Below are 16,893 nucleotides of genomic sequence, written 5' to 3'. Positions count from 1 at the left end.
TGTTTTCCTTTGCAAAACTTTTTGTGTGCACTAATCAATCCCCGTTTTCTTCCTGTGTGCAGGTCGCTGTGAGCCGAAGGGTGCTTTGACTGGCAGCAACTCCGGGATCACCAGTATAGTTTGACAGTGCTGTGAGTGTCATACTGCTTAATATCCTACCCTGTCTAAAATGGGGGAGGGGAGACTAATTATTCTGTTTGTACGTATGTTAGTCACGTAAAATCTAGCCCAATTTTGATGAATGATGCGTCTTGCCATAGAGCTACGCCATTTACAAAATTCCAAACTTTGAACAAGCATATCTCCTGTCCCGTTTGAGCTCGAATTGTTGTCACTAATTGGCTCAAGGACTGCATCATTCGTGGCGGACAACATGTTAACGGTTGCCTCTGTTTTTTGCTTGTGGATGCTTGCACGGCAAGTTAAGCTGGAGTCACAACTGTAGCTCTTTGGTCTTTTGTGAACTGTTACAACCTGAAAATTGTACTGTTAAAAATTGTTTTTAAATACTTTAAACTAGATTTTTTTTTTGTTTTTAAAAATATTTTTTTATTGAATGCAATGATGCTTTTCCACTTCACTGTTTAATTGTGATATTATGTGTCTCAAGTCTCCTACTTGCTGGCTGCGTCCAATGACTTTGCCAGTAGGCTGTGTGCTGTGGATGACTACAGACTGAGGGTAAGTATGCCTCAGAAGGGCCCTTCTGTACATCCAGAACAAAACAAACCTTATTCACTTGTACTTATTGCTGTAGTATGCAAGTGAAGGTTGTAGGGCTGACCCCATTTAGTCGAATGTTTGGTCGATAGGCTGTTGGTCGACCACAATTTTTTTTAGTTGAGTAGTTGTGTGTGTGTGTGTATATATATATATATATATATATATATATATATATATATATATATATATATATATATATAGCTAGCCTAGTCGATGGATGGATGGATAAATAAATAGATAGATCGATATATATATCTCTATCTATATATATAGCTAGCCTAGTCGATGGATGGATGGATAAATAAATAGATAGATCGATATATATATCTCTATCTATATATATAGCTAGCCTAGTCGATGGATGGATGGATAAATAAATAGATAGATCGATATATATATCTCTATCTATCTCGATTTATTTATTTATCCATCCATCGACTAGGCTGCGGGAATGCTATCGTCCAAGAAGGGGAGTGTGGCTAGGATGTACAAGGCAAGTCTCTCTCTCTCCAGAATGCGATCTCCAGCCATTTTGTGAGCATTCATTGTTTCACAACTTTATTGTGAGTTGTTTGCCCATTGATTGTTCGTGTCTATCAACTCCCCATTACATTCATCACCAGTATTAGCCTTCATTTACTGTTAATTCCCATAATTTGTCATTTCTGTTAATCCATTCAATAATATTATTAGACGTTTCACCATTATTAGCCCATTATTATTGTCGGAGTGGACACCTTTGCAGAGTTCACAACCTATGCTATACTTGTGAGAAACAAGTTTTGGTTTAGTTTGGTCTTTTGTTTGGTGTGGTCCTGTCAATGGTGAGTAAGGATATGCACCTGATTATGCATATAAAAGTAGGCCAAGGCTACCTGGCCTGCACGCAAAAGTAGGCTTACAAATGTGCCCAATTTGGATATGTCTGACAGTATTTTTGATTATCTTAACTCAACACATGCAAATGTCAAATTACGATTTACTTCATATCACTTGCACAAATAGCCTACAGCTGTGTCTGTTCTGAGTTCACTGGTGCAATAAACTGAGGGCCCAGAATATAAATAAAAAAAAGTGAGTTTCAGGCCAGACACAGTTGGTAGTTGCTACAAATGTTTCAAGTACGTTGCAGACAGGTCATGCGTAGCCAATGTGATTTATAGGATAGTTATTTTTAGCAGGATATTTTGTACCTGCAGGCTGCAATGTTATGTGTTGGTTTTATGTAGGCTATTACATAGTTGGCAGTGGCAATTTAATTAAGTAACATTTAGGTTTGTATCATTTTAATTTAGATTAACCAAATTACAATTTTTTTTTTAATATAAAGACTATTATACATTTTATTTTAGCCTATTCCTGGCAACTTCAGGAGCGTAATGGAAGTATCTGCGAAGGCCATCGGGAGGAGGGTCGGGAACAGTTTTTTCTTTTTTCTGGTTAGGCTATCTTTATCTCTTGCTCCTTATTGAGTCATTTTGTGTTGTAATTATTTAATCCATCAGCGTGCTTAAAGCATCAGACAAGCTGTGTATATATAGTTGATTTTATTAAAACGCATGGGGAAAATACACTTTTTAAAAATTTGACCATTCGATTGGTGGAAAGAAAATACGTATTGATCGAACCAAGATTGTTTTTAGTTGGGAACAGCCCTAGACTGTTCTTAGGATGGTTTCAGCAATTACAGCTTTCTTATGATCGATGCTATGTGGTCAGGAAATACTTCTCTCCCTATGTATATAAGAACATTTTTGGAGCCTAAAATGTCCTTCTAGGCTGTTTGTCAGATACTGTAAAAGTCATATGTTGGTCAATGATGTTATGTAAAAGGTCTGACGCCCAGTTCCCACTCCCTGCTATCCATCGGCTCCCAACAGCCCCTGCTCTACCCCCAGCATGCTCTAGTTGTGCATCGTTGGACACAGGGGCTGCTGACATAGAGGATAACCTCACATCCTGTGTCTCTAAGAGACCATGGCGTCACTGTGTTGATGGACATCCAACAGAACCAATCACTAAGGGGTATCAAGCTGTGGTACGGGGCTGGGCCGCTGATCTCAACTTTCAAACTGAGACCATACCTGTTTTCACAAACGCAAAAGGCAATGCTCTTTCTATTCACCTTAATGTGACTGGGCCAATAAGAGATGCTGTTTTTTTTGTCGCACAACCCACCCAGCACACACTGACAGGCCACAGCGGGAAGGTGCTGGCGGCTCGTTTTCTCCTGGACAACACTCTCATCGTCTCCGGGAGCTACAACAGGACTTTAAAATTGTGGGACCTGCGCAGCAAAGTCTGTAAGTTGTATTTTTCCCCATTGGTGTTAGCATTTCGTTGACATTCCTCTTTCCTCTTTTAAAGGATTTTTTTTTTTCAGCCACACAACGTCTTTTTTAAGAGATTAATGTGGATTGTTTTTTAAGAGATTCATGCGTGTATGTTCTACTCGTTGGGGATTCGTTTTTCTTGTGGATGGAGCCTTTGGTCAGTTCTAAACGCCCACTCTGTTTCTTCCTCTCAGGCATGAAGACTGTTTGCTGGATCCAGCTGTAATGACATAGTCTGCACAGAGCAGTGTCATGAGCAGCCAGTTCGATAAGAAAGTGCAGTTCTGGGACATCAGGTGAGTGTGGAGGGTGAAACTTTATTCGGATAGTCCCCAATAGATGGTTTATAGACGTCCACCTAACTGTCTACTAACCTTAAAGGGGCAATCTACAGTTAAAACAAAGTCTTTTCCCTGTCCATTTCAGTGAAAAGCTGCGGGATAGGGCTGGAGAAATGTAACCACTCTCAAAATATATAAACCAGAGCTATGGATACAAGGACTGACCATCCATGATATCAAAATTAGTTTTGAGGCTATATACTGTTTTACAACTACTTTAACAAACATTGGAGTAAAATATGCTTGTATTTGATGTGTTGATGGGGTAAGACAGTTGAACTAACCTCATGAGGCATTTATAAGTTATTTTCTTCAAGTCAATGGGTACATATCATTAATTTACCAAAACGGTAAACCTAACCATATCCCTAGTAAAGCTTAATGTATGCTTTCCATTTGTTTTTCAACCTCTGACATGAAATTAGCAGCAGCAGCAGTACAAAAACTAAGCAAGCAAACACATTCCTTGCTCCTAGAAGAGGAATTAAAGGGGAATTGCAATCAATCTAAATTTGTATTTTCCCCAGATTTAAATGGTCTTCTGATGTGATTTAGACTTGGAACACCCCATTTCGTTGTTTCTCTAAAAATAATTGCAATTCTGAATGAATAACACAATGATCCAAAACCAGGAAAAAATCCAACTGAGAACAGAATTCGGGAAAATATACTGAATTTGGGGAATTTTTATTTTATTGGCTCCCCTTAAAAATTGCTAGTGTATCATAGCCTTTTTAGGCAATATTGCCAAGCAATGTTCCTGGAAACAGTGGGATATGAGACACTGGAGCAATAAAGAGCAACATGAAAATAGATTTCATGTGAAGCACAATTTGATTTAACTTCCATTTATTTACTCATCTCCTATAGCTTATTGCGGCAGGGTAGCGTAGTGGTTAGAGCGTTGGACTAGTAACCGGAAGGTTGCAAGTTCAAACCCCCGAGCTGACAAGGTACAAATCTGTCGTTCTGGCCCTGAACAGGCAGTTAACCCACTGTTCCTAGGCAGTCATTGAAAATAAGAATTTGTTCTTAACTGGCTTGCCTAGTTAAATAAAGGTAAAATGCAATCTGGTTTCCGAGCTGGTCACCTCAGCCACGCTCAAGGTCCTAAACAATGTCATAACCGCCATCGATAAGAGACATTACCTGACCTGGCCAAGGCTTTCGACTGTCAATCACCACATTCCTATCGTCAGACTCAACAGCCTTGGTTTCTCAAATGACTGCCTCGCCTGGTTCACCAACTACTTCTCTGATAGAGTTCAGTGTGGGCCATTTGTCCGGACCTCTGGCAGTCTATGGGGGTGCCACAGGGTTAAATTCTCGGGCTCACTCTCTTCTCTGTATACATCACTGATTCTCTGATCCACCTCTACGCAGACACCCTTCTGTATACGTCTGGCCCTTCTTTGGACACTGTGTTAACTAACCTCCAGACGGGCTTCAATGCCTTCCGTGGCCTCCAACTGCTTTTAAATGCAAGTAAAACTAAACGCATGCTCTTCAACCGATCGCGGACGGTTCTGACCTAGGATATGTGGGCAACTATAAATACCTGGATGACTGGTTAGACTGTAAACTCTCCTTCCAGACTCACATTAAGCATCTCCAATCCAAAATGAAATCTAGAATCGGCTTCCTATTTCGCAACAAAGCAGCCTTCACTCATGCTGCCAAACATACCTACCCTCGTAAAACTCACTGTCCTACCGATTCTAGACTTCGGCAATGTCATTTACAAAATAGCCCCGAGGACAAACCATTCAATGTTGTTTTTTTTAAGTCACTGTCTTTTCAATATGTTTTCATGGGGAATCCAGAATTCTAATAGACTTTTCTGCAGTTCCTACCGCTTTCCACTGGATGTCACCAGTTTGTAGAAATTGGTTGAGGTTTTTCCTTTGTGTAATGAAGAAGTACCATAGCTCAGAACGAACGTCACTTCATGTGTACCTTTTTGATTGAGGCGCGTAACCAGAAAAGTAGCGTCAGTTTGTTTTGCTCCTGTATTGAACACAGATCATCCCGTCTTCAATTTGATCGATTTATATACGTTTAGAAATACCTAAAGTTGTATTACAAAAGTAGTTTGAAATGTTTTGGCAAAGTTTACAGGTAACTTTTGAGAGATTTTGTAGCGGCGTTGTGTAAGTTGGAAGCTGTGTTTTTCCTGGATAAAACTATCCAAATAAATGGACATTTTGGATCTATATCGACGGAATTAATCTAACAAAAGGACCATTTGTGATGTTTATGGGACATATAGGAGTGCCAACAAAAGAAGCTTGTCAAAGGTAAGGCGTGATTTATATTTTATTTCTGCGTTTTGTGTCATGCCTGCAGAGTTGAAATATGCTACTCTCATTGTTTACTGTTGTGCTATCATCAGATAATAGCATCTTGTGCTTTCGCCGAAAAGCCTTTTTGAAATCTGACATGTTGGCTGGATTCACAACGAGTGTAGCTTTAATTTGCTAACTTGCATGTGTAATGTGTGTTTGAATTTGGCGCTCTGCATTTTCCCTGGCTATTGGCCATGTGGGCCTAGCCCAGAGAGGTTAACCATTAACTTCTGGTGTAACAAGTGTTTGAAATTACAACCCAAAAAAGTCCCTCCTATTTGAATAGTAATTCCATAATGTTCAATATCACAAACTTATGACTTATACAGTCGTGGCCAAAAGTTTTGAATTACATATGAATTAAATATTAATTTTCAGTCTGCTGCCTCAGATTGTATGATGGCAATTTGCATATACTCCAGAATGTTAACATTACTGCTAGAAATTTGGTAACTGATTTGTCACCCTGCATTAAAGTCCCCCGCCACTAAGAGTGCCGCATCTGCATGAGCAGTTTTCTGTTTGCTTATTTCCTTATACAGCTGACGAGTGCCGTCTTAATGCCAGCATCTGTCTCTGGTGGTAAATAAACAGCCACAAAAATATAGATTTATCATCAAAGTTTATCATGAGACTGCTTCAGGTGAGCAAAATCTAGAGACTTCCTTAGATTTCGCGCTCCAGCTGTTGTATACAAATATACACAGCCCCCCCACCTCGTCTTACCGGAGTGTGCTGTTCTGTCTAGCTGGTGCAGCGTATATCCCGTCAGCTGAATGTTATCCATGTTGTCATTCAGCCACGATTTTTGTGAAACATAAGATATTACAGTTTTTGATGGTAGGATATTTGTGATCGTACCTCGTCCAATGATTGTACATTGGCAAATAATACTGTAGGTAAGGGCAGCTTTCCCACTCGCCATCGGAGGATCCTTACAAGGCACCCCGCCCTGTGTCCTATATACATGCGTCTCTTGCCAATGACTGGGGTTTTGGCCTTGTCGGGTGTCTGAAGTACACCCTGTGCGTCCTGCTTGTTGAAGAATTAATCTTTGTCTAATCCGAGGTGAGTGATTGCTGTCCTGATATCCAGAAGATACGGTGGCAAACATTATGTACAAAATAAGTTACAAATAACTTTGAAAAAAAACACAATAGCACAATTAGTTAGGGGGCCTGTAAAACAGCTGCCATTTTTTCCGGCGTCATCTTATGGGGATATATGCCTTCTATTAACAATTTTCCAAGGAAGTCATACCCACTTCCCCTGGAGAGTAGTTATGGTTTTTGTGCCTATTAATTGGTCATGATACCTTGTTTTTCGAACCAATACTGAAGCATCTGCAGATTTACGACTGGAGATTACGGGTGACCAAATGTCTTATACCAGTGTTACGCCTCATCATTGACAACACACATTACCAAAACTATTCAGTTGTCTTCCTATTTCCACATAGGGTTTCCCCTCCCAAAAGGGCATAAACCAACCTCTCTCCTTATTGCTACTACGAATACACACATTTGAATATCTTGGTTTTTTTTAAAACCATGAATGTGGCTTTTGTTCAGAATTTATAGACAACCTTATCACCATCCACATTACCTCCGGTTGGCCTTCTCCATGGACTACTTCTTTACAACCTACCGTACTAGTACACAAGCCTAACAATTTATCCATACAGGGCAACACCCCCACTAGGGACCTATCCTGAACGAAACCTACCAGACACTGTAGTGTCACTCACAGATCTCGCAAAGAACTAGCTCGACTCTGGACCTATCCTTATGGAACCTACCCTACACCATATATTTTAATGTATCTTGCTGACAAACACCTCCACTCAGGACCTATCCTTAAAGGAACCTACCCTACACCATATATTTACGACCTGTCGTTACACAATGGGCCTACTGAATAAACTTTCTAGGTCCGTATCCTATAATTGTTCAGCCTACGATTCTCATCTGCCCAATATGTCAGAATGAGTGGTAACAGGTGTAGGAACTGAGCCTACCTTGGTGCTGGCTCCTGTTTCACTGATTCGGACTCTAGTTTGACTGTATAATTGTGGTGAACCCTGCTCGCAGAGCCAACTGTTAGGTTCTAAATAGAGTAACGGACAACTAGTCAAAGCTTAAACCAAGTGTATTCACCCACAAGTATTTATACCCTGCTTTAGGCAGCGTATCCTCCTTTTCTCTAAACACCACTAAACAATTTTTGTTGCTAGGCAGGAAGTTTAATTTACGTGGGTAATAAACTATTCCTTCATCTGACCTGACCTCGACCCACATTCCACCCTTATCAGTGACCGCAACATGTACATTTCTCCTTCATATAACCATTAACTTCTGGTGTAGCAAGTATTTCAAATTACAACCCAATACTTGCGACATGTTTACATTTTTAAAGTAGATCTCAAATTAGAAAAGGGGGGGGGGGGGTCTCATGCTGCTATAGGGGAATATCCAAATAATGAGAATGTTTGGAGGTGGAGAACCCAGCTGGGGAAATCATACATACCCAGTGCATTTGTGTCATGGGCAATGGTTGTATGGGGTCTTTGCCTAGGGGGTCATTTTATTATCATGACACTGGCTTTTTGTCCTGGGGTGTGTTCATTAGGAACCCAGAGGAAGGAAAATCTGCCTAAACGGGAAGGACCTACCTGAATTTGTACAATACGGTGTGCTCTAATAAATATCCCCTCTTGCAACACTTAACGTTTTTTAGCTTGAGCCGTCAGTTCATTTTGATTGTTCTGATCATCGACTTGCGCAGCAACACGGTCCGTCAGACCTTCAGGTACAGGGACATGTCACTTTAGTACTGTAGACTCAAGCTCATTTACCTGACCACCACACACCACTTGATGTCAAACCAGCACTGTTTTATTTCTTGTAAATTTGTAGTCCTGGATAGCCTCATCCATATTGTCAATTAAGATAATCTGAGGTGATTGCATGGGTGGTCAGAGATTGTCTTTTATTCTTATTGGTGAATAGATGCTGTATGTGGGCAATGGAATAGTCCTAATAATGCAAACCCTGCCTGTCTGACACTCAACGTATTTCAAAGGAAACCTAATATTATTGGAACCCAGGTCTGATATAGATTAGTGGTGTTGGAGGTTTGTCAACAGTGTTTTCCAATCTTTCCTCCCAGTGCTCAGGGCTTCAATTGTGGCACTGACTGGACCAGAGTCAGCTTCAGGTGAGTGGACACCACCTTTTTATACCAATGGGTGCCCTAAATGTCACTCTATTCCCTATATGGTGCACTACTTTTGACCAGAGCCCAATCATTGGTTTATAGTTTTACTAACATTGGTCATGGTCAAATTCCCTACCATCCTCCATGAAAGTGTGCACATGCTCACCTATCCAACCACAGTCCCATCAGTCTCCACTCGAGCACCTTGTTTTGATCCTCCTGTTTCCTTGTGTTCTCAGTCCCGATGGCAGTTATGTGGCGGGGGGCTCTGCAGACTGAGCGCTGTATGTGTGGAACGTCCTGACGGGCAAGTTGGACCGCACCCTGGGCCAGAACCACTGGTAAGTTTGAACTTCTGGAGTAGGATCGTCTCCCTTGGACAATTCTTTCTAGTCCATTTTGCATTTTTTAAGTTTCAGGTTCAGAATTTGAGGGATAAGCCATAGACTTGGATAGACAGATCTCGTGCCACAAAGCCTGTTTTTAACGGGCAGGGCCATTGAGGACTTTTACCATTTTTAAGTAGTGAGCTGGGTGGGACTTTTTTGCAGAGTTTCCCTTAAAATTTTAGCAGTGGTGGCAAGGGTCAGGGAAGGATGGGGGAAGAGGGTCTCAAGAGTGCCCCACCGGGAATGGACTGAAGGTCCAACAAGTCTACTATGGGGTTGTCTGATGCTGTTCATTACTCTTGTTGACCGAGGGAAAGTACTTGTTGATAGTTCTAGCATCTTCAAAGTGTGGCGTGTTAGGGCACAGCTTGTCCCATTAATTAATCAGAGAAAGTGTGGATTAGCTGATAACTACGAAACAAACATTCTGGATAATATATATAGGATCTTGAACTATTTATTGATCAGCATTTTGATATGCTTAAAAAAGAATCGGATACACTGACGTGAACAAAATACATTTCCTCGAGCTCTGCGATTGAAACTGAAGGGAAGCCGCTGTCTAAAATTCTAAATGTAATATAGGGGAGGGATGTTTTTATAATATCTCCAGAAGATTGAGCATTGCTTACAAGCATGAGTGAGCCATTTAAAAAAAAATGGATCTATTGCCTGGGCTACTGGGGGAGGTTGAGGCCTTAAACAGGTATGGATTATAGTAGGGATGCACGATATATCGGTGAACATATCGGACTCGGCCAATATTAGCTACAAATGCCAACATCGGTATCGGCCGATATCTAGTTTAACGGCCCGATGTTTAAAACCGTCAAATGTCAAAGCTGACGTGCGTACCTATATAATGTATGTACATGCCGTAATGACGTCACGTTAACGTGCAACACAGCATTCCTAAACTAGCCCACAATGTTTGCTGTGTGGATTGAGCAGTCAACAAGTCGATATATGCATTGATATATGCACTGCATCGCAGTAATTAGTGTCACTACAAACCCAGGTTCGATCCCAGGCTGTGTCACAACCGGGCCGAGGCCAAGTTGTGGCGGGCCGGGCACCTGCAAGCTGACTTCTCTCGCCAGCTGGACGGTGTTTCCTCCGACACATTGGTGCGGCTGGCTTCCGGGTTAAGCAAGCAGTGTGTCAAGAAGCAGTGCGGCTTGGCAGGGTCGTGTTCCAAAGGACACATGGGACTCGGGAGAGGCGAAGGTTGAGGGCCATTGCTGCAAATTCCCTACGGACAAGACTAACTACCAATTGGATATCACAAAATTGGGGAGGGAAAAAAATCCTCTATGGTGCTGCCCATGCTGTCATAGAAGCCATTATGGCACAGATGAAAGGAAGGGATCTTTCTCCATCTCTGAGATACCTGATACTCCTGTTCTGCCGTCCTGCTCAATTCTGACGTTCTGTTTTCTCTTCTCTCTCAGCTCGGCCATCAACTCTGTGTCCTGGTCACCGTCGGGAGCCTACGTGATTAGTGTGGAGAAAGGCAGCAAGGCCGTGCTCTGGTCCGACATGTGATTGGCTCTGCTCTAGCCCTCTGCCATCGGTTGACTGGCTGGCTGTCTGTCTGGACTGTTCAATGGAAGCACAGACTGGACAAGGGGTTCCCTAGCCCCACCCTCTAATGTCCAATCCCCCCATTGGCATTGGACCATTCTGTGCTCAAATGCGTGGGGGGTGGCTTGCCTATAGGAGGAGGTCATCTGTTGGGCAGCAGATAATTAGTTTGTGTCCAGTTGGAAGTGTCAGTGGAAGAGCCATGAAGGCAGTTCTCTAAGTATAACACTATCATATATCCATTTGAAATTATACCCAACCAAGGCGAGTGAGTCACAGTTGAACTTATAAAACAGTTGTTGCCAAATTGCCACTATAACCAGAGCTGGATTGTCTGTTTTTACAGCTGCAATTGGACACATTGTTAGTTTTACATGACCTTGGGGTGGGCATAGGCTTTTAATGTTGGAGTCTGTCTGCTCCTCCTGGGCCCAGTTTTTCAAAAGCTATCTGATTGGATTCCAGCCATAGAATATAATTAAATGCACAGAAATAGAATGGGCGTATCATTGACTTGAATGGGGATGCCCGTTTGATTCACAATATTTCTATACATTTAATCCTATCCAATTGCTGAGCATTGAGGTTGTCAGGGGTCATTTAATACTGTAGTTCAGTGGTCTTCAAACCTTGTCCTGGCTACCCACAGGGCCTGTTAAGTGGTCGTTATAGCTCTGCACCAACACATCACATCAAGTACTTAAGTAGTTGAACTGGGCTGGAGAAAAGGCGTGATCATTTGAATCAGCTGTGCAAGACGAAGACAAAATAAAAAATGTGCACGAGGACTGAGAACCACTGCTCTTCATATGTAGACAGGCTTTCATAGCTCTCTTTATCTGAGGACAGAAAACCTCACAAGAAACAGACTTCATTATAGTCAAATTACACCTCACTGAATATTATGTTACTGTTATCCCCATCCTCACTTCTAGGGACAGGAACTACACAAAGGTACTGTTAGAGTTGCGTCAATTCGAATCTGGTATCAGGATAAATATGACAATGAGTCACCGATTGTATACTATGTATTTTTTATTAGCTAAGCAATAAGTGGTAAATGCAATTTTCGTATATACGGGCTCTCTGTCCCACCTCGCAGGGCAGAACAGAGAACTGACTAGACGTATGTAAAACAGTATTCTTTATACTGTGATAGACAGTTCCAACCCGTCTGTTGGCCTATCACAGTTGAGACTGGGCGAGGTTTAAACTTGCTCAGGCACTCAGGCGGGTCCCCGCCTCTTGGCGCTTCTGTTGATAGATGTAAGTGTTGCTGTGAAGAACATCCAGGCTCTCATGCTCCATACCGTTATCTCGCACCTGGCTCCTGTTATCTAACAAAAGACCGCTTGTTCTGCAACCCCACGCTCTGAATGTGCCCTGTCTTCTGTATTTTTCCATCATGAGAAAGTCCCCTGGCCCTGACACTTTTAACAATGTTTCAAGTCAGCTATGTTGTATAACACATACATACCACACAAGCCAACAGCAGATAATATTCAATAATATATATGGTAATGGGCTATAGTGCATAACACAGAAACCTCATAGTACCTACCCTATCCAGAATAGCCTACTCGCTCACTGATAGTTGAGGCTTCTATCCTATCACCCTCATCCATGGCTGTTAGCTAGCTACCTATCTACAAATTAATATTTTTTTTTTACAGTGATAAATACATCAATATAGCTAGCTAATATGAAGTTAGGTAGATGGTGATATTTAATTCACTTAGCTAGCTATCTATACAGTATGTGAAGTTAGCTAGCCAACTAGCTAGCTCATTTAGCAGCTCATTTGAGTTAGCCTGCACTTTAGCTAGTTAGCTAATAATACATGTTTTATACATATTCAAAATGTATTTACTTACTTGAATAGGTCCTCCCAGCTATCTGTACAATTGGAAACAGGGCAAAAAAGTTTATCACCAGAGCATTTAGAGGATATTACTATTGAACTATGTACCCATTAATAACTAGACCTTCATACAAACTTGCTATGCTGAATTCTTAACGCACAATCAAACATACTGCCAGAATGCCCACGAGCGAGTCACAATGGGTGGCCTAAGCGGCACACGGCAATTTGGAGAGCCTCAAACCCCAAGGCTCTCCAGAGGGTGGTGCGGTTTGCACAACCCATCACCGGGGGCAAACTACCTGTCCTCCATGACACCTACAGCACCCGATGTCACAGGAAGGCCAAAAAGATAATCAAGGACATCAACCACCCGAGCCACTGCCTGGTCACACCGCTACCGTGTGTCTCACGGTCAATGCGTGAGAGTTGGCAACTCAGGAGTTGTTATTTTTCAGTTTCATCCTAATAACAGATTGTATTGGCAAAATACAATAAGGTAGACATTTTTTGGTGCCATTTAGGGAACATTTTATTCTCAGCATCACTCCAGTGAGGAGAGGCTCAGCAACAGTTTGTTTCAATTCTTTTGACATGGCTTCACAATAGTGTTCCAGATCAGCCAACGTTCTTTGGCCTTTTTTGTTGTTGCCATGTGTGAATTTTGTCCAGCCCTTGGAAATCAAGTTTAAAACTATGAGTTTGACGTTATATCTGGTTGCTCTTCTTAGTACAGCTACAGTTGGTTTGTCACTCATTCAACTGACAAGCTCTATTATTATACAATTAATAAACAAGTATTACAATGATCTATTCCAGTGCTTAATTTGAACCGGATCCTGCCCAAACAGGATTAGGCACCTCTCCGTTTTGTACTGTTTTGTTCTGGAATCTATTTGGCTGGATCCGATACCTCTAATGTTATGAAAGATAATTGTCACTTTTTGCAATGTAAACATTCTAATAAACGCAAAGTTCATTCGAGTTGCCTCTTACTTAATTCTCCTTGTATCACTCACAGAACTAGAATGAGATTCACTTTCTTTGATCTCTCTCCCTCTGCTCAGATAGACATCAGCCTGCAACTCATCTCTCCTGCACTGCACTTAATAATTTATTTCCTTATAGAATTATAACCGCACGAAGTGTTCTGTAGGAACTGCAGCACGCCTGATAAATTGAGACAGATTTGCAAAATTTATAGAGTTACTGCTGTCTGTTCAGAAAGAAATGAAATAATTCAGAATAGCCTACTACACCATGAGAAAGCCTATAATTTTGCCACAGAGGATAAACAGCTTATTTTTAAAATTGCCTAGCTGTGGAGTGTAGCACAATAACAAGTCGTTGTCTACTGCCGGGAATGAGGCCAATCTGTCAGTGAACAAACATCATGCAGACAAAATTGGCCTTTCCCAATATTTTAAATACCCTACAAATTCGGGAAAACACAGGTTGGAAAGCAAATGGCTCCTGCTGAAAAGAGAAGAGTCTAATCTGTTAGCTGTAAGCTACCAAAATATTTGATACAAAACGAGAGAGAGCAAGATAGAAAGGCTTTTGGTACGAGCATATAGGCCATCACCAGCTAGTGAGCTGGCATCATTGATTGAGTCAGTGAAAGTGGAAAGCATTTTTAGGACTATCATTTCCACCTCATATTGTAGCATTACAATAGGTGTCTCCACACACGTAGGCCTAGGCTATTGATAGATTCAAGGTTGTTTTCATTGATCTCAGATTTTCAGTTTGTCACTGTCGAAGTAGCCTGTCATTTCGATCATTTCTGCGGTATTATGGTGCTTTCAAGACAACTGGGAACTATGGGGGAAAAAAAAAACAAGGTCGAATCATGACGTCAGTGATCTTCAGGTCAGGAAGTAGGAACTCTAGAAAGAGGCCAGAGTGCCAAAGTCTCAAGTCATGTAAAATTACATAGAATGAAATGCTTTTATAAAAGGCCAAAAATGTCCCTGACCCAGGCCACAAAATGTTTTTTTCCCATGTATGCAACTTTACTCTTTCTGCTCTTTAACACTACGCAAATGTGATGATATGCAATGCTTTATTATAAAGGAAAAAACATTTCTTATGCATTCCTGTACCTCAGAGCTCCTCACGTCACCCCCTCTCATGCTCACTTTTTGTTTCGCACCTCCCGATTTACAAATTCAGCACTGATCTATTCAGCACAAATATATTTGATAATCTTATTCTTCATCTAGCGCTCAATACTCAGCAATAAACAATGTTTCCCCTTTTGTTTATATTCAGTGCCCATTCAGACAGCCTCAGTTACCATGACAACGGCAGTAGCTTCTATGCTAGCGGATTTAAACTAACTATGAAAACGTAATGAAAACAATACAGCAATAACATAACTACGCTCCTTATATTATGTGCTTTACAACTCTCTCACCTTGGAAATCAAGTTTAAAACAAAGAGTTTATATTTGGTTGCTCTTAGTACAGCTACAGCTGCCTTGTCACTCATTCAACTGACAACAAGCTAGCCCAAGAACTACTGCAGTGAGAGCTCATAAAGCAGGGGTGCCCAACCAGTTTATCGCGATCTACTGGTCGATCACGGAGTGCTTGCCAGTCGATCGTGAGATGATTATACATCTACTAAAATTCAGCCACACAAATCAATGCCTATAATCTTTTTCTGTTTTAACGTTCGACAGTCCTCCATTCACAGCAATGTCTGAAAAGTGATTTACATAAAATACGACCTGTCCCAGCCCACTTATTGACGTATGCCTAGTTAGCGCGGTCAAATGCCGCCCGGCAAATCCAAGTCGAAGTAACAGTGATGCCAGTCAGGTAGCTAGCTAGCTAACTTTGTAGCCAGACTCGTTCTTAAATTGTTCTTAAGTTGTGTGGTCGACAGCAGCAATAATGAGTGAAGGGAAGGATACAAAAAAACGTATACCGTTTCCACAAGGAATGGGAGGATGATTATTTTTTCTTCATGTCATACTCAAAATGTGTGTGCCTTATCTGCCATAATAGCAATCGCTACCCCAAAGAAAGGTAACATCACACAAAACCCAGGAAAGAGATTTTCCAAAGACTGAATTACGAAGAAGAAGAAAGAACAAGAACTAAAAAATCAACTGGCAGCGCAACAGCCAATTTCAACAAGGCCTGTGGCCAAAGGGAAGGCGGCAACCATAGCATCTTATCGTGTGATTCACGTTCTTGCTAAACATAAAACGGCGTTCAAAGATGGGGGGGATGATCAAGGAAGCATTTATTGAGGCTGTAGACTTGTTGTTTGGGGATTTTAAGAATAAGACTGAAATTATGGCTGCCATCAATGACATTCAGTTGCACAGAAAGGGGAGGGAATAGCGGAGAACCTCGAGGATCAACTGAAGAAGGATATTGACACCTGCGAGTGTTATTTCCTCAAGTTTGACAAGTCCACAGATATGGTAGATGTGGCACAGTTATGCATTTTCAGCAGAGTGGTATTTGACAACACGAGTATAGAGGAGGAACTACTCGCCATTTTACCACTGAAAGGACGGCAAAGATATTTTTCAAGCTTTTATGAAATTTGCTAACAAATTCCAACTGCCCTTTTGTAAGCTTGTCTCCATTACTACCGATGGGGCACCCGCTATGGTAGGCTGCATTAGTGGGTTCGTTGCATTGTGCAAACGGGATGATTCTTTCCCTGACTTTCTTAGTTATCACTGCGTAATTCATCAGCAAGCTTTGTGCGGGAAGATGTTAAACATGAAAGAGGTGATGGATGTTGCAATTAAGATTGTGTGTTCTAGTCAAGCAAGAAGCCTACAGCGGAGGCTAATTCCCGCTCACTTAGAAGAGACTGAAGTGGAGCACACAGACCTGCTGCTGCACACGGATGTGCGGTGGCTGAGCAGAGGTACATTTTTAGGGAGATTCAGTGAGTTGTTGCCTGAAATCAAGGAGTTTCTCAAGGTCTCCAAGCATGTAGAATATGCACAATTAGAGGACACACAGTGGCTCCTGGATTTAGCTTTTCTCACTGACATAATTTACATGCTTAATGAATTGAATGTAGAGCTACAAGGAAAAGGCAAACATGTAATTGACATGATCAGCTGT

At 41.5% G+C, this 16,893-nt stretch overlaps 1 non-coding gene and 1 pseudogene across 2 annotated transcripts in view; both read left to right on the top strand.

Moving 5' to 3' along the window:
- Positions 1-13,776, top strand: part of LOC110490054 — a 32,182-nt pseudogene extending 18,406 nt beyond the window's left edge. The window contains exons 7-13 of the transcript XR_005036297.1: positions 63-113; positions 611-681; positions 2,906-3,026; positions 3,251-3,278; positions 8,860-8,958; positions 9,198-9,299; positions 10,799-13,776. The product of XR_005036297.1 is annotated as an autophagy-related protein 16-1-like (transcript). The remainder of the gene's footprint in view (positions 1-62; positions 114-610; positions 682-2,905; positions 3,027-3,250; positions 3,279-8,859; positions 8,959-9,197; positions 9,300-10,798) is intronic.
- On the top strand, positions 2,535-2,803 carry LOC118938969. The gene has a single exon (XR_005036363.1).
- Positions 13,777-16,893: the final 3,117 nt, after the last annotated feature.

The sequence above is a fragment of the Oncorhynchus mykiss genome, chromosome 15 (assembly GCF_013265735.2).
Source record: "Oncorhynchus mykiss isolate Arlee chromosome 15, USDA_OmykA_1.1, whole genome shotgun sequence".
NCBI classification, from domain to species: Eukaryota; Metazoa; Chordata; class Actinopteri; order Salmoniformes; family Salmonidae; genus Oncorhynchus; species Oncorhynchus mykiss.
The sequence above is the reverse complement of the archived record's forward strand: the minus strand, read 5'-3'. Positions and strand labels throughout refer to the sequence as shown.